This window comes from Rattus rattus, chromosome 15 (assembly GCF_011064425.1).
Source record: "Rattus rattus isolate New Zealand chromosome 15, Rrattus_CSIRO_v1, whole genome shotgun sequence".
NCBI classification, from domain to species: domain Eukaryota; kingdom Metazoa; phylum Chordata; class Mammalia; order Rodentia; family Muridae; genus Rattus; species Rattus rattus.
In genome coordinates this window covers 79291645-79308253 of record NC_046168.1, presented here as the reverse complement: position 1 = coordinate 79308253, position 16609 = coordinate 79291645, and the positions used below count along the sequence as shown (strand labels likewise).

Sequence of the window (16609 nt, the reverse complement as noted above, 5' to 3'; positions counted from 1 at the left end):
AGAGAGAGCTACCTAGGATGACAAGCCCGAGATTTAGAATGAGAGGAGAAACTCCTCCCAGTCTATCCTGACGAGCAGGAACCCCAGTGGAGGGATGGGACACCAGCACCCTACAAATCTTTGACCTGAAATTTGCCCTGCCTAGCAAGGAAGTACAGGGAACAAGAGATAGAGAGTAGGGCAGGTGAATGGCCAACCAATGACTCTCTAGAAATGGAGACTCATTCCATGGGAAAGAAACGCTCTCTGACATTTAATACTGATACTAGCATGCTGTTCTTGCAGACAGGAGCCCTAGCATGACTGCCCTCTGAAGCTCCACACGTCAGATGACTGAAACAGATCGCAGAGACCCCACAGCCAAGCATAGACAGGAACTCAGGAGTCTTGTGGAAGAATTGGCTTAAGGATTGAGGACCTGGAGGGATATATGACCTGCAAGAAGACCAGCAGTGATCCAGCTGGTCTGGACCATGAGGGTTTCAAAAACTAAACCATTAACTAAATAGCACCATGGGCTGCACCTAATTCTCCCACACATATGTAGCGAATGGCATGGCTCAGTCTACATTCAGGTCCCCAGAGCATTGAAGCAGCTGTCCTTAATCTGTTCCATGCCTGTAAGATCCTGTTCCTTACCTTTGGGTTTCCTTGCCTGGCCTCAGTGGGAAAGGATTAGTCCTACTCAGATAGACACTGAGCCAGAATGGAGTGACTCTGGAGGTCTTGCCTTTCTCAGAGAAGAGGAGGGAAAACAGCTGCCTGTGAGGGGTTACTGAGAGAGGTGGAGGCTGTTGCAGTGATGTGAGTGAATAAAGTCATCAATTGATTTAATATAAAAGTAAAAATAAACAAAATAGACCAAATATATTTATGTATTTACAGAACATTCTACCCCAAAACAAAATAATATACCTCTTTACTGTTGCCTCCTTGAAACTGTCTCAAAACATGAGCTACATGCTCTTTACAAATTAAGTTTTAATAGATACAAAAGTAGATAGCCTGCATTTTGCATCGATACCACATTAAACACAGAATAACAGCAACAGAAGGAACAGAAAAGCTTACAAACTCATAGGACACTATTCTCTACTGAGTGAGAAATGGATCCATTAGAAAATGAGAAAGAAAATTCAAATACTAAATTCAATGCCAATATATACTGAAACTTATGGGACATGCTGAAAGCAGTGCGAGGAAGTTCATGAGCTAACACTGAGTGCTTACATTAAAAACAATGAAGAAATTTCATACTAACAGATTTATCAGCACACCCAGAAAGGACTTACAAAAATGAAGTAAAGTGCATGCAAGAAAAGTAGACAGCGAAATAATCAACCTGATGGTAGGAAATCAATAAAAATAAAACAAAGAAAACACACTAAAATGGATGTCGATACAAAATATCGTCCTGAGTGGTGACCCATTCTCAAAAGAACTACACATGGTATGTGCTTTCACTGATAAAGTGGATATTAAGCTAAAAGTTGGAATACCCAAGATGTAATTCACATGCCATATGAAGCTCAAGAAGAGGAAGACCAAATGTGGCAGCTTCCAGTCCTTCTTGAGAAGGAAAGAACAAGAAATACTCATGTGGGAGTATGAGAGGTGGGGAGGGACTTCGAGAGGGAGGAGAGGGACAGCAGTTCAGGGCTGCCAGAGAAGATTGGTATTATACAGAGAAGTGAAGATTTGAACGAGGGTGTGTCACGATGGGGAATGTACAGAGGTTGCCACCAGCGAGGCGTATGCCAAGAAAGCAGAGGCTCAGAGACAACAGAGATGAGATGAGTTGAAACACCCAAGCGAAAGGGAAGAGAACCTCTCTGAGAACCATATCCACAGTTAGGTCCCTTTGGGATGGGAGTCACCTACCCTTCTCAAATTTTAACCCAGAATTGCTCCTGTCTAAAGGAAATATAGAGACAAAGAATGGAGCAGAGACTGAGGCCATCACAGAATTGCCTACCTGGGGATCTATACCATATGCAACCATCAAATCCAGTCACTATTGTTGGTGCCAAGAAGTGCTGACAGGAGGCCTGATGTGAACATCTCCTGAGAGGTTCTGTCAGAGACTTACTTGTACAGAATGGTGATGCTACAGCTGGCACATCAGACTGAGCAGGACACAATGGAGGAGATGAGAGACTGAAAGAGCTGAAGGGGTTTTGTAACAACATGAGGAGCAACACTGTATCAGCCAGCCTGGCGCTCCAGGTTCCCAGGGACTGAAAGCCACCCAACAAGAGTAACACATGGAAGACTTGGCAAGGATGGCATTGTCTGGCGTCAACAGGAGAAGAAGCCTCTGGATCCTGTAGAAGTCTTGTTCCCCAGTGCAGGAGAATGCCAGGGCAATGAGTCAAGTGGATTTGAGTGTGCAGAGATAGCATCCTCATAAAAAGCAGGGGAAGTGGGAGGTATGGAAAAAGCTGAGGAAAGGGATAACATTTGAATGTCAAATACAAAAGTATCCAATAAATACATGCATTCCAATGAAACAAAGAAGTTGATTCTTTGAGAAAATGAACAAGACAGCCACAAATACTTATTTGAAGAATTACTTTACTAAGGCAGTGATAGAAAGACACACCTACAGAAAGTGCATGAACTTAAGAAACACAAATGTGAGACAAAACAACAGAAGATGCATTTGAAAAATCACTAGGTCTGATTTTCAAAATCCTACTACTCTGCAAATTAAAATCTTTGAAGAAATTTACTCCCCAGGTAGGTACAAATTTATCTAGCATTAATTCAATATCAGACAAACAATTAAAAAGACCTACAATCCTCTGGTGAAATATAAGCAGTCATTTAAAAGATTCCCAGCCCACACCCTCCACTTTACATAGTCTATAATGGCCGGTCGATCATCAAAATACATTGAAAAGGTCATCCACCATGTTCAAGTAGGCTTCATCCCAGAGGATGCAGAGATATGATTCAACATATGAATAATCAACATATTGATCGACTGACGAAGAGCATAATTGTCTCATTAAAGCGCCAAAGGAGGGCACTGGCTAACTGCAGCACCCTGATTTATGAACGCTAGAGAGAGATTAGGGATGACAAATTTCCAGCAAGCCTATAGCCAACGATTAAATTCCGTGATGAAAATTCAAGCATTTCCACTAAACGAAGCACGAAAACAATTTCTGTCTCCAGTCTACTACTAATATAGTATTCAAAGAAGTGCTAGAAGACATTAACACAACTGAAAGCAGATCAATTAGAAGCGACATACAGACTGTCATTTGCAGATGCTATGGCGGTATTTCTTAAGGAGTCATCGTAAAAGCACTGAGGAACTTCTACAGCTGATACGCACTTTCAGCAAAGTGACCTGGATACAAAGATTAATTCAAATAATGGCAACACAACACAGTAGCCCTCTTTATACTTTAATTACCAAATATGTCAAGGAAAATTGGAAAGCAATACATTCCACAATAGACTCAAAACTAACACAGTAACCTCGGGTGGTAATAGCTAGCAAACAAGTGAAAAGACTTGTATGATTAATAACTTCAGAGTCTTTTGATGAAAGAGAGATTCAGATAGCAGAGAACGAGAAGACCTAACAGCCTCACCTATGAGTTTGCTAAATTTAACTTGGTTAAAATATCCATATGACCAAAAGCAATCTACATTCAATGCAATCTCATCAAAATTTCCTTTACTGGTAATCTCCAGACTTTAAAAGGAAAATTATCAACTTCATATGGACAAAACTCCCGACCTGCTTTGCTGCGATCCTGTAGAACTTCTGGTCATATCAGCATCCCTGATTTTAGGCTCTACTACCAGAGCTAACAAGTGGCATGTAGCATGGTATTGGAATAAAATCAGATCAGATATATCAATGGAATTGAATTAAAGACAAACATAAATCCTACGCCTATGGACACCTGATAGAGAGAAGCCAGAAATTAGCAATGAAACAAAAGCATCTTCAACAAATGTGCTGGTCTAACTGTGTGGGTCTGAATACAGAGAAAGATGCAAATTAATGCTATACTTAGTACAATACAACAGAAACCCAAGTCCAAGAAGATAAAAGACCTCAACTGTAAAACCAGATATACTAGACACTGCCTAGAACCTGAAGGGACTGGATCAGCCATTCGTGACGCAAATACCGTGGAAGGGAGACCGCATTCAGAGGCGAGCACACGAGGAGGCTCCAAGAAGACACTACTCACATTTCTGACTCAGAGGAAAACACTGACACCATCTGGGATCCGAGGCATGCTCCCAGGAGCGCATCAGGCCCTCCTGGTTGCAGCCCTCATGGAGAAACTCAACAGCAGCCCCCAACAAGCAACTTCAGCCTCGGGACCACAGGGAAGACAACTTTTCTCGCTCCCAGCGACCTGCCAGGTGGCACTCAGGACCTGGTACCACAGGAACAACAGAAGACCAGTAGACGGGGACTGCAGCCCGGCAAGACACTGCTGTTTCCATAACTTGTGCAACAGAAGAGCAGGAAAAGCAGATCCCACAGCACTCTGGCTCCTGAGCCTATAGGATGGTCTACGCTGTCGAAAATAGCAGAACAAACAAACACCAGAGACAACCTGAAGTGGCAAGACGAGGCAACGTGGGAACCCAAGCAGCAGAAACCAAGACTTCCATAGCATCATTGGGCCAATTCTCTCAACCACAAACACTGAATATCAAACACACAGAAAAAGCAAAGATCTTGATTTAAAATCATAGTTTGATCATGATGCTGGAGGACTTAAAGAGAAGACACTAAAGAACTCCCTCAGCAAAGCATGGAAAAACATAAATAAACAAGTAGAAGCCTATAGAGAGGAATCCACCATCCTGAAGAATTCCGGAAAGACACGACAAACAGTTGAAGGAATGAAAAATGGAAAAGAGAAGCAACACAGAAAACAGAGAAATCACCCTGGATGGCGAGAAACCCAATGGAGAGAAAAGCAGCCGTAGATACAAGCATCACCAACAAAATACCAAGAGGAAAGAAGAGAATCCTCGGCAGCAGAGATTCCATAGAAATCATCAACACTAACTTCATCAAACATAATGTAAAACAGAAAAAGCTACAGGTCCAAAATATACAGGAAATCCAGCACTCAATGAGAAGATCAAATGAGGATAATAGGTATGAAGAGAGTGAAGACTCCCAGCTCAAAAGGACCAGTAATGTGCTGACAGTCGCAGAAAACTCCACTAACCTAAAGAAAGGAGATGCCCATAAACATAATAGAAGCCTACAAAGGCTTCCAAATAGATTGGACCAGACTCCTCCATCAAAACACCAAATGCACAAAATAAAAGAAAGAATATTATTAAAAGCAGTATGGAGTACAAGTAACATGTATAAAGGCGAGACCTATCAGAATCACACCGACTTCTCTGCAGAGACTATGAAAAGCCAGAACATCCTGGACGATGTAGACAGACACAAAGAGAACACAAATGCCATCCCCAGGATACTACCATCACCATAAAAACTCTCCAGTGTAACATAAGATGGAGAAAGCAGAGATATTCCATGACAAAACCAAATTTACACAATGTCTCTTCTACAAAATTGCAGCACTACAGGATAATAAATAGGTAAAGCCCAACACAAGGAGTCAGGGTACACCTGGAAAACCAGAAACTAATAATCTTGTATGCAAACGAGAGAGAGAGCACACTAAACATAACCTCATATCTAAATATACGGAATATAACAGGAAGCTTAATATCATCTGATATTCGTAATATCTCTCAACATCAATGGTCTCAGTTTCCCAATAAAAGACATCGATTTAGCTGAAACTGAATAAGCTTAATGAGGAACCTGCGTTCTGCGCTAACAGAAACACACCTCAGAGAGACAGAGAGACAGACACCTACCTCGAGTAAAGGCTGAGAAACAACTTTCCCAGAGCAACAGAAGAAGCAAGAAAGGCGGAACCATTCTAATATCGAATAATCTAATTGCAACTATACAAATCATCATCAGATGAGAAAGGAACGCTTTATATTCATCGAGGATCACGCAAGATGAACTCTCAATCATAAATATCTATGCTCCAAATAAAAGGCACTACTACATACATAAAGAAACCTTACTAAAGCTCAAAAACACATTGCACCTCTGCAAATAATAGTGGGAAATTCAATACCCCCTCTCATCAATGGATGAGGGTAAGGAAGCGAAATTAAACAGAACATAGACAGACTAAGAGAGTATGAACCAATATATTTAAAAAGATATTTATAGAACATTCAATTTCTAAAGCAGGATATACATTCTTCTCTATAAGTACTTTGATAAAATTGACCATATATTTGGTCAAAAGCAGACTTCAACAGATACAGAAAGATGAAAATAATCCCATGCGTGCCTATCGGACCACCTGGCCCTAAGCTGGTCAGCAAAACAATAAAGGGAAGGATGCTCACATATACATGGAAATTGAACAATGCTTTATTCAGTGATAACCTGGTCAAGGAAGAAATAAAAAAAAAAATAAAACCTTTAGAATTTAATGAAAATGAAGGTACAACATACCCAAAACTTGGGACTAATAAAAGCTATTGCTAAGAGGAAAACTCATAGCTCTGAAATTGCCTACCAGAAAGAAACAGGAAAAATATGTCAGCAGCTTGACAGCACACCTAAAAACTCTAGAAAAAAAAGCAAATACACCCAGGAGGAATGAAGGCAGGAAATAAATCAAACTCAGAGCTGAAATCAACCAAGTAGAAACAAAAAAGGACCATAAGAAAGAATCAACAGAACCAAAAGTTGGTTCTTTGAGAAAAATCAACAAAACAGATAACCCTAGCCAGACTAACGAGAGGACACAGAGGAAGTGTGTCCCAAATTAACAAAATCCAGAAATGAAAAGCGGGCAAACTATAGAATCAGAGAAATTAAAAAAATCATCAGATCACAAAAGCCTACTCAACCAAAACGCAAGAAATCTGCAGGAAATGGACAATTTCCTGAACCCAGTCTCAGGTAGAAAGCTAAATAAAGACAGACTAAGCCAGTTAAACAACCCCATAACTCTTAACGAAATAGAGAAGCAGTCATTAAAAGGTCTCCCAATCAAAAGAGCCCAGGTCCGGATGGGTTTTAGTGCAGACTATCAGACCTTCATAGAGACCTCATACCAATACTGTCCAAAGTGTTCCCACAAGGTAAACAGATGGAGCACTACCGGTCCAGCTAACAAGCCACAATTACTCATAAGCCTAAGCACACAAAGACAACAAAGAAAAAAAAGAACTTCAGACAAATTCCCCTTTTTGAATATATCAACACAAAATACTCAATAAAATTCTGTGCAGCGGAATCCAAGAGCACAGTAAACCACCATCATCCACATTATCAAGTGAGGCTTCATCCCAGGGCAGACAGGATGGTTTAATATACGGAAAACCATCAACGTGATCCATTATCTAAATAAACTGAAAGACTACATGATCATCTCATTAGATGCTGAGAAAACATTTGACAAAATTCAGCAACCCTTCTGTGATAAAAGTCCTGGAAAAGAATAGGAATTCAAGGCCCATACCTAAAACATTGTAAAAGAAGCAATATGCATGGAAGCAGTCACTAACATTTAAAGCTAAATGGAGAGAAACTTGAAAGCTTAATCCCACTAAAATCGAGGGGACTAGACAAGGCTGCCCTCTCCTACCCTCCTTATTCAATATAGTTTTGGCATCCTTGAAACCAGGTAGCAGACAACAAAAGGAGATTGCTGTGAGGATACGAATGGAAAAGAGAAAGGGAGTCAAAATATCTACTATTGCAGAATGATGTGATGGTATATTTAAAGTGATCCCAAAAGTTCCACCGAAGAACTACTGAAAAGCTGTAACCAACTTCAGCAAAGTGGCTGGGTATAAAATTTGTTGGGAGCAGCTAAAGATGACACTTACATCTAGTGGTCATTTGTGGTATACAATCATTTAGCCGTGTCTTTGGCCTTCCTCTGGCTTTTACAAGGCCACGGTGATATGCATGCTAATAAGGTATTTCATACTCCACCAATCTAGAGGATTTACAAACCTGTCTGTCACTGTATTTAAGGTGGTACTTTGTTCCACAGGGTCTATTATCAAGAGTGTTCCTACAATAAGAGCTGTTGAGAAGAATCAGCAGCTGTTGCATCTTCCTTTGGTCGGTGGGCGGCAAAAATTAACTCAAACTAAATCGTGGCTTCCTCTACACAAAAGAGAAACAAACCAAAAGAAAGGAAGTGGGAAGCAACACCCTTCTGTGTTAAATAATAAAAAATACCTTGGTGTGACTTTAACCAAGCATTAAAAGTCTCTCTGGTAGACTTCAAGATTCTGAAGAAAGGAAATTGAAGAAGACCTCAGATGGGAAGATCTCCCCATGCTCATGGATTGGCGGGATTAATGTAGTAAAAATGGCCATTTTACCAAAAACTATCTACAGATTCAATGCAATCCCCATCAAAATACCAATCCAATTCTTCAAAGAGTTAGACAGAAAAATTTGCAAATTCATCTGGAATAACAAAAAACCCAGGATAGCTAAAACTATCCTCAACAATAAAAGCACTTCCAGGGGAATCCACATCCCTGAACTCAAGCAGTATAACGGAGCAATAGTGATAAAAACTGCCTTGTATTGGTACAGAGACAGACAGATAGACCAGTGGAATAGAATTGAAGACCCAGAAATGAACCCACACACCTATGGTCACTAGATCTTTGATAAAGGAGCCAAAAACGTCCAATGGAAAAAATATAGCATTTTCAGGAAATGGTGGTGGTTCAACTGGAGGTCAGCATGTAGAAGAATGCACGTCCATCCATGCTTATCACCCTGTACAAAGCTTAAGTCCAAGTGGATAAAGGACCTCCACATCAAACCAGATACACTCAAACTAATAGAAGAAAAAGTGTGAAGACTCTCGGTCACATAGGCACTGGAGAAAATTTCCTAAACAAAACACCAATGGCTTATGCTCTAAGATCAAGAATCGACAAATGGGATGTCATAAAACTGCAAAGCTTTTTTGAAGGCCAAAAAGGACAAAGTTTTTAGGAGAAACATATCCAAAATACAAAGAATTCAACCAACACAAATAACCTAAAAAATTGATTCAAACAAACAAAATTCACAGCTGAATCCTACAACTGGTGGATACAAAGAGTGGTACATTATATCCAAAAATAACAAAGAATTAGTAGGCATAAGAAGTATCATCCCTGACTAACCCAATCACAGAAAGACATACATGGGATTCTACAAATAACTATTAGCCTGCTTGATTAAAAAATTGAGATTCAGAGCTAAAAAAACAAGAATACCCTTGGCACAGCTGAGGAGGTTCAGGAATGTGGCTGAGACAAGATGGATGAAGCAAAGAAGTGCAGGCCGAAAGAAATCGCTCCTGAGAGACACAGCAGAATACAAAATACAGAGCAGATATGACTTTGAGTCCCCGTTATAAGGGAAATCTTGAAGGGGCAAATCAACAATGTGCAACCCTTCCAGACTAAGATTAAACATCACCCTTCTGACACCAGTCAATAGTATCTAGTAAGAGCACCAGTGGAAGATAAAAAACACTAGACTATACAGCAATGGGGGAGGTGGGGAGGAACACCCATGGTGAAGATGTTTGGGAGAAAGAGGAACAAGTTAATAAAAATATGAAAAAAAGAAATGTTCAACTCTTTAGTTTTCAAATCAACCCCTGGAGATTTCACTACACCAGGAATGAAGATCAAAAACACAGTGACAGCAAATGCTGGTGAAGATGTGGAGAAAGAGGAACCCTCCTCTATTTTTGGTGGGATTGCAGACTGGTACTACCGTTCTGGAAATCAGTCTGGAGGTTCCTCAGAAAATTGGACATTGAACTACCTGAGGACCCAGCTATACCTCTCTTGGGCATATACCCAAAAGATGCCCCAATATGTAACAAAGACACATGCTCCACTATGTTCATAGCAGCCTTATTTATAATAGCCAGAGCTGGAAAGAATCCGGATGCCCTTCAACAGAGGAATGGATACAGAATGTGTGGTGCATCTACACAATGGAATATTACTCAGCTATCAAAAACAATGACTTTATGAAATTCATAGGCAAATGGAGAGAACTGGAAAATACCATCCTGAGTGAGGTAACCCAATCACAGAAAAACGCACATGGTATGCACTCATTGATAAGTGGCTATTAGCCCAAATGTTTGAATTACCCAAGATGCACAGAACACATGAACTCATGAATGATGATCAAGATGCAGATGCTTCACTCCTTCTTTAAAAGTGGAACAAGAATACCCTTGGCAGGGAATAGTGAGGCAAAATTTAGAACAGAGGCAGAAGGAACACCCACTCAGTGCCTGCCCCACATGTGGCCCATACCTATACAGCCACCCAATTAGACAAGATGGATGAAGCAAAGAAGTGCAGGCAGACAGGAAAAGGATGTAGATCTCTCCTGAGAGACACAGTCAGAATACAGCCAATACATAGGTGAATGCCAGCAGCAAACCACTGAACTGAGTACATGACCCCTGTTGAAAGAATCAGAGAAAGGACTGGAAGAGCTTGAATGGGCTCGAGATACTATATAAACAACAGTGCCAACCAACCAGAGCTTCCAGGATATAAGCCACTACCCAAAAACTGTACATGGACTGACCCTGGCTCCAACCTCATAGGTAGCAAATGAATAGCCTAGTAAGAGCACCAGTGGAAGGGGAAGCCCATGATCCTGCCATGACTGAACACCTAGTGAAGGTGATTGTAGGGGAAAGGTGGCAATGGGGAGAGGATGGGGAGGAGAACACCAATATAGAAGGGAAGGTGGAGGGGTTAGGGGGATGTTGGCCTGGAAACCGGGAAGGGAAATAACAATCGAAATGTAAATGAGAAATACTCAAGTTAATAAAGATAAAAAATAAAATAAAAGTTTTACTTCCCCCCCAATAAAAACCAAAAACAAAAAAATCCAATGACTTTATGAAATTCTTAGGCAAATTGATTTAACTCAAAAACTTCACCCTCATTGAGGTATCTCAATCACAAAGGAACACACATGGTATATACACTCACTGATAAGCGAATATTAACCAAAATGCTTGGAATATCCATGATAAAATCCACAGATCATATAAAGCTCAGGAAGTTGGAAGACCAAGGACTGCATTCTCCCATCTTTCTTAAATGGGAGAACAAATAGAAAGAGAATGTGTGGAGCAGATAGTGAGGGAAAGGTCATGTAGAGATGTCCCCAACTAGGAATCCATCTCATATAATGTCACCAAACACAGACAATATTGTGTGGGAAACTGGTGTGGCGGCACTCCCAAGATGGCGCCGGGGACTGCAGCTAAGTCTCATGACTAGCACCTGACGTCCTCACACATCTGAAACTAGCCACGTCCATTGTGAGAGCTGAAGAGGCGCACCATGATGCAAGATCAGGCCATGTGATGTGGACCTATGAACAAGATTCACAGTCTGGACTGAGGAGGCGTGGAGTTGAGGGAGGATATAAGGAGTGTGCTCAGGGGCTGGGAGAAAGAAGAAAAAGAAAAGAAAGATTGCTGCTGCTGAAAAGAAAGGTTCCTGAATAAACTGCTTTGAGAAGAACGTCGTGGTCTTGCTCCTTTCTGCGGGATGGAGATGGAGACGACAATATTGTAGATACCAAGAAGTGCATACTGACAGGAGTCTGATATACCTGTCTCCTGAGAGGCTCTCCCAGAACCTGAGAAATACAGAGTCAGATGCTCTCAACCAACCATTGGACTGAAAAGTGGCCCCTAATGGAAGAATTAGCAAAAGCACCCAAAGAGCTCAAAGGGTTTTCAACCACATAGGAAGAATCACAATTTCAACCAGTCAGACACCCCTGAGCTCCTTCAGACTAAACAATCAATAAAAGAGTACACATGAAGGGACTCTTGTCTTCAATTATATTTGTAGCAGAAGATGGTCTTATTGGTCATGAATGAGTGGAGAGCCCTTTGGCCTCATGAAGGCGCAATGCCCCTATGAAGGGGAACGCCAAGGTTGGGATATCTGAAAGAGTGGGTAGTTCAGTAGGAGAACATTCTTATAGAGGCAGGGGAGGGGAAATGGATAAAGGGATTCCTGAGGGGTAGTGAGGAAAGGGGATAACATTTGAAATGTAAGTAAAGAAAGTAGCCAATAAAAAGGAACATTGCTTGTTCACTGCCTTTCTCCTAATGGCTTGCTCTCATATACCACCTGCCAACAGATGCACCATCCTCAGTGGATGGGACCTACCAAATCAATCATTAATTAAGCAATATCCCTTAGACTTGCTCACAAGACAATCTGTTGGAGGATTGAGATTATCTCTTCTCATATGCCCCTAGCCTGAGTCACACTGATTAAAAACTCACTATCAGAACACTACAATAAATTTCTGTATACTATGGGAGCAGTCCTTGCAATGTGCTCTGAAGGTGTGACCAAGTCTGAACTCAGATAAAGACTCTCCTGCACTTACATTAGAATTGTGATTCCCTGTGGTCTCTTGGGTGTCACTTGACCTAGACATATGATATCTGGCTCAAGGGGTTTAGGGAAAATTGCAAGAAGGAACTTTCAAGTGTTTGTGTTACATGATTCGGTAATAGAATGTTGACGTATAAACTGACTGGTGCATAAAAAAAGGCACTCAAATAAAATCATCTAGTTACCTTCAATTGTCAATTTGATACAGTTTAGAGTCAACTCTGGGCTTCTCAATAATAAAAGTAGCTAAGAAAGTCAGGGTAGAAAGCCAGTAGGAAGCTTTCTTCTGTTGTTTCTGTTTCAGACATTACTTGAGCTCCTGCCCTGACTTCCTTCACCAGTGGCCTATATGGCTTGGAAGTTCAAATAAATTAATGTCTGTCCATTGCTTTTGGTCACAGTACTTTATCACAGTTACAGGAAAGCAAACCAGGACATGAAGCAAATTGAATGATGCTGGTAGGTCTTAGTTTGCTCCCATAGGCAAGAACTCAGTCAGAAAAGATGTTTGAAGCATTTACACTCAGCTTTGCCCTTTAAAGAAGTATGTCCATTAGAGGATCCTTTGTGCTAAAAAGCACTATAATGCAAAACTGTGTCCTAGCAGCAACTTTCAGTGCATAATGTTAAAACTGAATGCCAGTTGTGTCCCACGCTATCGTCTCACCAGCAAGAACGCACGCAGACACCAGGATCCTTCTGCAGCAAAGCATTTATTATTTTGAAGAGGAAAAACGCCGCGGCCCCAGAGAGCATTAGCTTTATATCCCCCAAAGCAACGTGTTCCTATCTGATTGGCCGCATAGCCGTGATCTCATTGGCACGCCCCGGGTTGGGCAAAGACTTGGCGCAAACACACCCTTGCGCATGTGCACACAGTTTGTTTACAGGAAGGAGCCGGGCTGCCGCAACAGAAGCCAGCGCCATCTTGTAATGGCGGAAGCTATTACGGCTTTCCACACAGTTGTATCTCTGCATGTGAGGGACAGATGCACACTTATGTTTATCTTTGCTTTGTTTTTTCTGCGACCAGTGTTAGAATACTGTGGAGGATGTCATCTAAAGATCACACTGGTTTTCCTTGGGTTCCCTGAACCTGATGATTTCAGAGTGACTTCCCACAGAGCATAGTGCAGATTAAAGCAAGAGTCTATTACAGGATAGTATGAGGAAATCTCAATGGCAAAAGTGATCAATGGTGACTCTGTCCTGGAGGAAGTCACTGTACAGGGATTAAAGCCAAAGAACCTGTTGTCTGGCTTTAGATACAAGTTAGGCTACCTACTTTCCCGAGGCCTCTGGAACAGGCAGCTTCCCCAAGGGCATTTTTCTTTTCATAACGCTGACATGCCCATGTATATTTACCCTTTAGGAAAGGGATGATAGTCTATGTCTTTAGTGGATAACTTTCGTCCCAGTAGTTAGTAACTTACAAGTTACTAGCAGTTCATAAACTCATGTCTCCTAGCAGGAGCAGATGGCCCTCCCATATTTTGACATCTTTAACACCTTCAAAACCCTTCCCTTTACTGGGCCATAGTGAAGCCCTACTATCTCCATTGTCCTCCATTCTGTCTGGTCTGTGTCTACCCTTTTATGAGGTTCTATTGTAATCTATGAAGGAATTATTGCACGACTCTCCTTAAAATTTGTGTTCTAACAATGATACCTATGAGAGATTCAATACTGATTTTGAAGAAAAGTATGGAGATATACACTCTGGCAAGTGCTGAAATATTCTATCAGTCCACAGACTCTCTGAAACCCTTCCCTTTGAGAAAGTGCTCTTTATGATAGAAAAAAATTTTATCCTATTTTTACAACCCTGTGCTTGAATGAGTCCTCCTGATACAGTATCTGTTTTCTAGTTTGTTTGATAGTCAAAATTTCGTAGTTATGTAGCTTAGCATCCTTCAGGTTCAGTTCTAGATTTTACAAAGAGTTGAGTAGGGGAGCCATTCTTACTGACCTTCATACCTGTGATACTTCTACTACTTATTAGATGGATACTCTCCATCTCTAAACATTTGGAGAGCAATCAGCCTCTCCCTTCATTCATGTCCTTGCTTTGATCACTTGTCTTGATAGCATATGCTATATGTGGTTGTGCAGCAAACCTCATCTTCTGGTTATATTGATCTTCATCTTGAGCCTCTTCCATGCACAGCTTGGATCCCAGGAGACTACAGGCACTGAGGAAATGAAAAAAGAACAGGCACACAAACACATACAGAAAGCTAGAATTAGCTTGAGATGTATGATGGAGAAAACAGAGCATGCCTGTATGAGTATATTATACTCAGTTGAAAAACGAAGTGACGTTATTGCATACAGATAAACAAGGAAGCAGTTTATTGCATACAGTTTAACAGGATGAAAGTTTATCTGCTCTTAAGAGTAACTATCTCTGTAGGGGGCGTTCTTCAGGCTGTAAACTCTGGGGAAGGGTAAGTTATGGTGGAAATTCTCTGCACACAAAGGAAGGTTTTGCAATCCCACTGAGCTTTACCCAGGGAATATTTTGCCCTTATCATGGGTCTGGGCCCTGGTGTTTGACAGAGCTCTGCCAATGTCAAATAAGGTACATTCATTCAGGAATTACCTACTTGCCTGCAGATCCATTCATTAGTCAGATCTACTCAAACTCTTGGAAATGTTCCAGTTCAATGCCTAATGGCACCATCATGTAGAGAAAGCATGCCAGCAAGCAGCAGGCATGGCAGCTGGAATAAGAAACTGAGAACTCAGTTTGTTCGGGTTTTTTTTGTTGTTGTTGTTAAGTGGAACAAGTTCAGAAGTTTCATACTGTTTCTCTTTGAATTTTCCATGCAAGGTGACTAAGAAATTTTCTGACAGAGTACGAATGAATTCTTAGTACTCTTGCTCTGTTCCTTGATATTTAAACACAAATTTAAGTAAGCCTTCAGACTATGCTCCTCTGTTGTCTCAGACCCCTGATAGATTCCTCCTCCTTCAGTGTTTCTGACACCCCTCAGATGCAGCCTGTGACACTGTCCCAGGCAGAGTAATAGATGGCAGGTGTGTTCCTATGGCAGGGTGCCGGACTCATATGTAGGCTGGGCTGGTTGACCTGTCTGAATCCACTGTGGTCCTGTACTGAAACTTCTGATATCCCCACTCCCCTCTCCTGGTTGCCCCCACCTCCTATTTCTTAAAACAGCATATTGTCCATATATTCTTTCGTTGCTAGGTGTTACTTAGAAGAGACTCACTAAAAATGAAAATTTAGGTGATTGAAAAGTAGACAAAATGTATGTTAAATTAAAAAATTCACAACCATAACAAAATTACAGTTGTGAAGTAGGAACAAAAATAATTTTATGGTTGGTGATCCGTGCAAAACGAGAAACTGTATTAAAAGGTTACTGTGTTAGGAATTTTGAGGAACACAGCTCTATAACATCTTGTCTGACCTCCTTGTCAGCATCCTATCCCAAAATATCCTGGTGTCTCACTTTCATTCTGTGACAAATAAATTTTCCCTCCAAGATGGAAGATTTTTAACTCTGGAGGGAACTGCTACATAACACACTTACAATAAGGGATTTTCACCACCCCATTTACTAGTTGTTTGAGTTAGCCAAGTTGTTCAAACTGCTCCAGTTTAATGATCAGTATATGTCTGTGATAATAGAGCTTAATTCAATGCGAACGAGGATGAGAAGAATAAGTATGGGTAAAACAGAGGTAATTATGACTGACTGAAATTAAGATCAGTAAATGTTCAGTAGTTTTATTAGAAAAAGAGAGAAACAAAGTAGATGCAAGCATCAGGCTTATTTGTTTTGTACAGTTGTTTCTAATAAATTCTTTATTTACTATCTCTTGATGAGACTTGTATATGTGGGGTAGTATTTTTATACATTCTTCAGAGTAAATATATCTAAGACTGTGGTTTATAAAAGAATGAGGTTAATGTATCACCTGATTTTGAGGATCTAGGGTCCATGTTGTCTCTGTTGAAAGCACCATGGTCCATTGTGACTCATCAGAAATGTTTGTACAACAGTACACTATGGGCATGAATGGGGGGCATCAAGTTTGCTCTTTGAAACAT

The 16609-nt window shown here is 40.9% G+C and overlaps 1 pseudogene; it reads left to right on the top strand.

Moving 5' to 3' along the window:
- Positions 1–7113: 7113 nt before the first annotated feature.
- The window catches only part of LOC116884425, a 10154-nt pseudogene continuing 658 nt past the window's right edge, over positions 7114–16609 (top strand).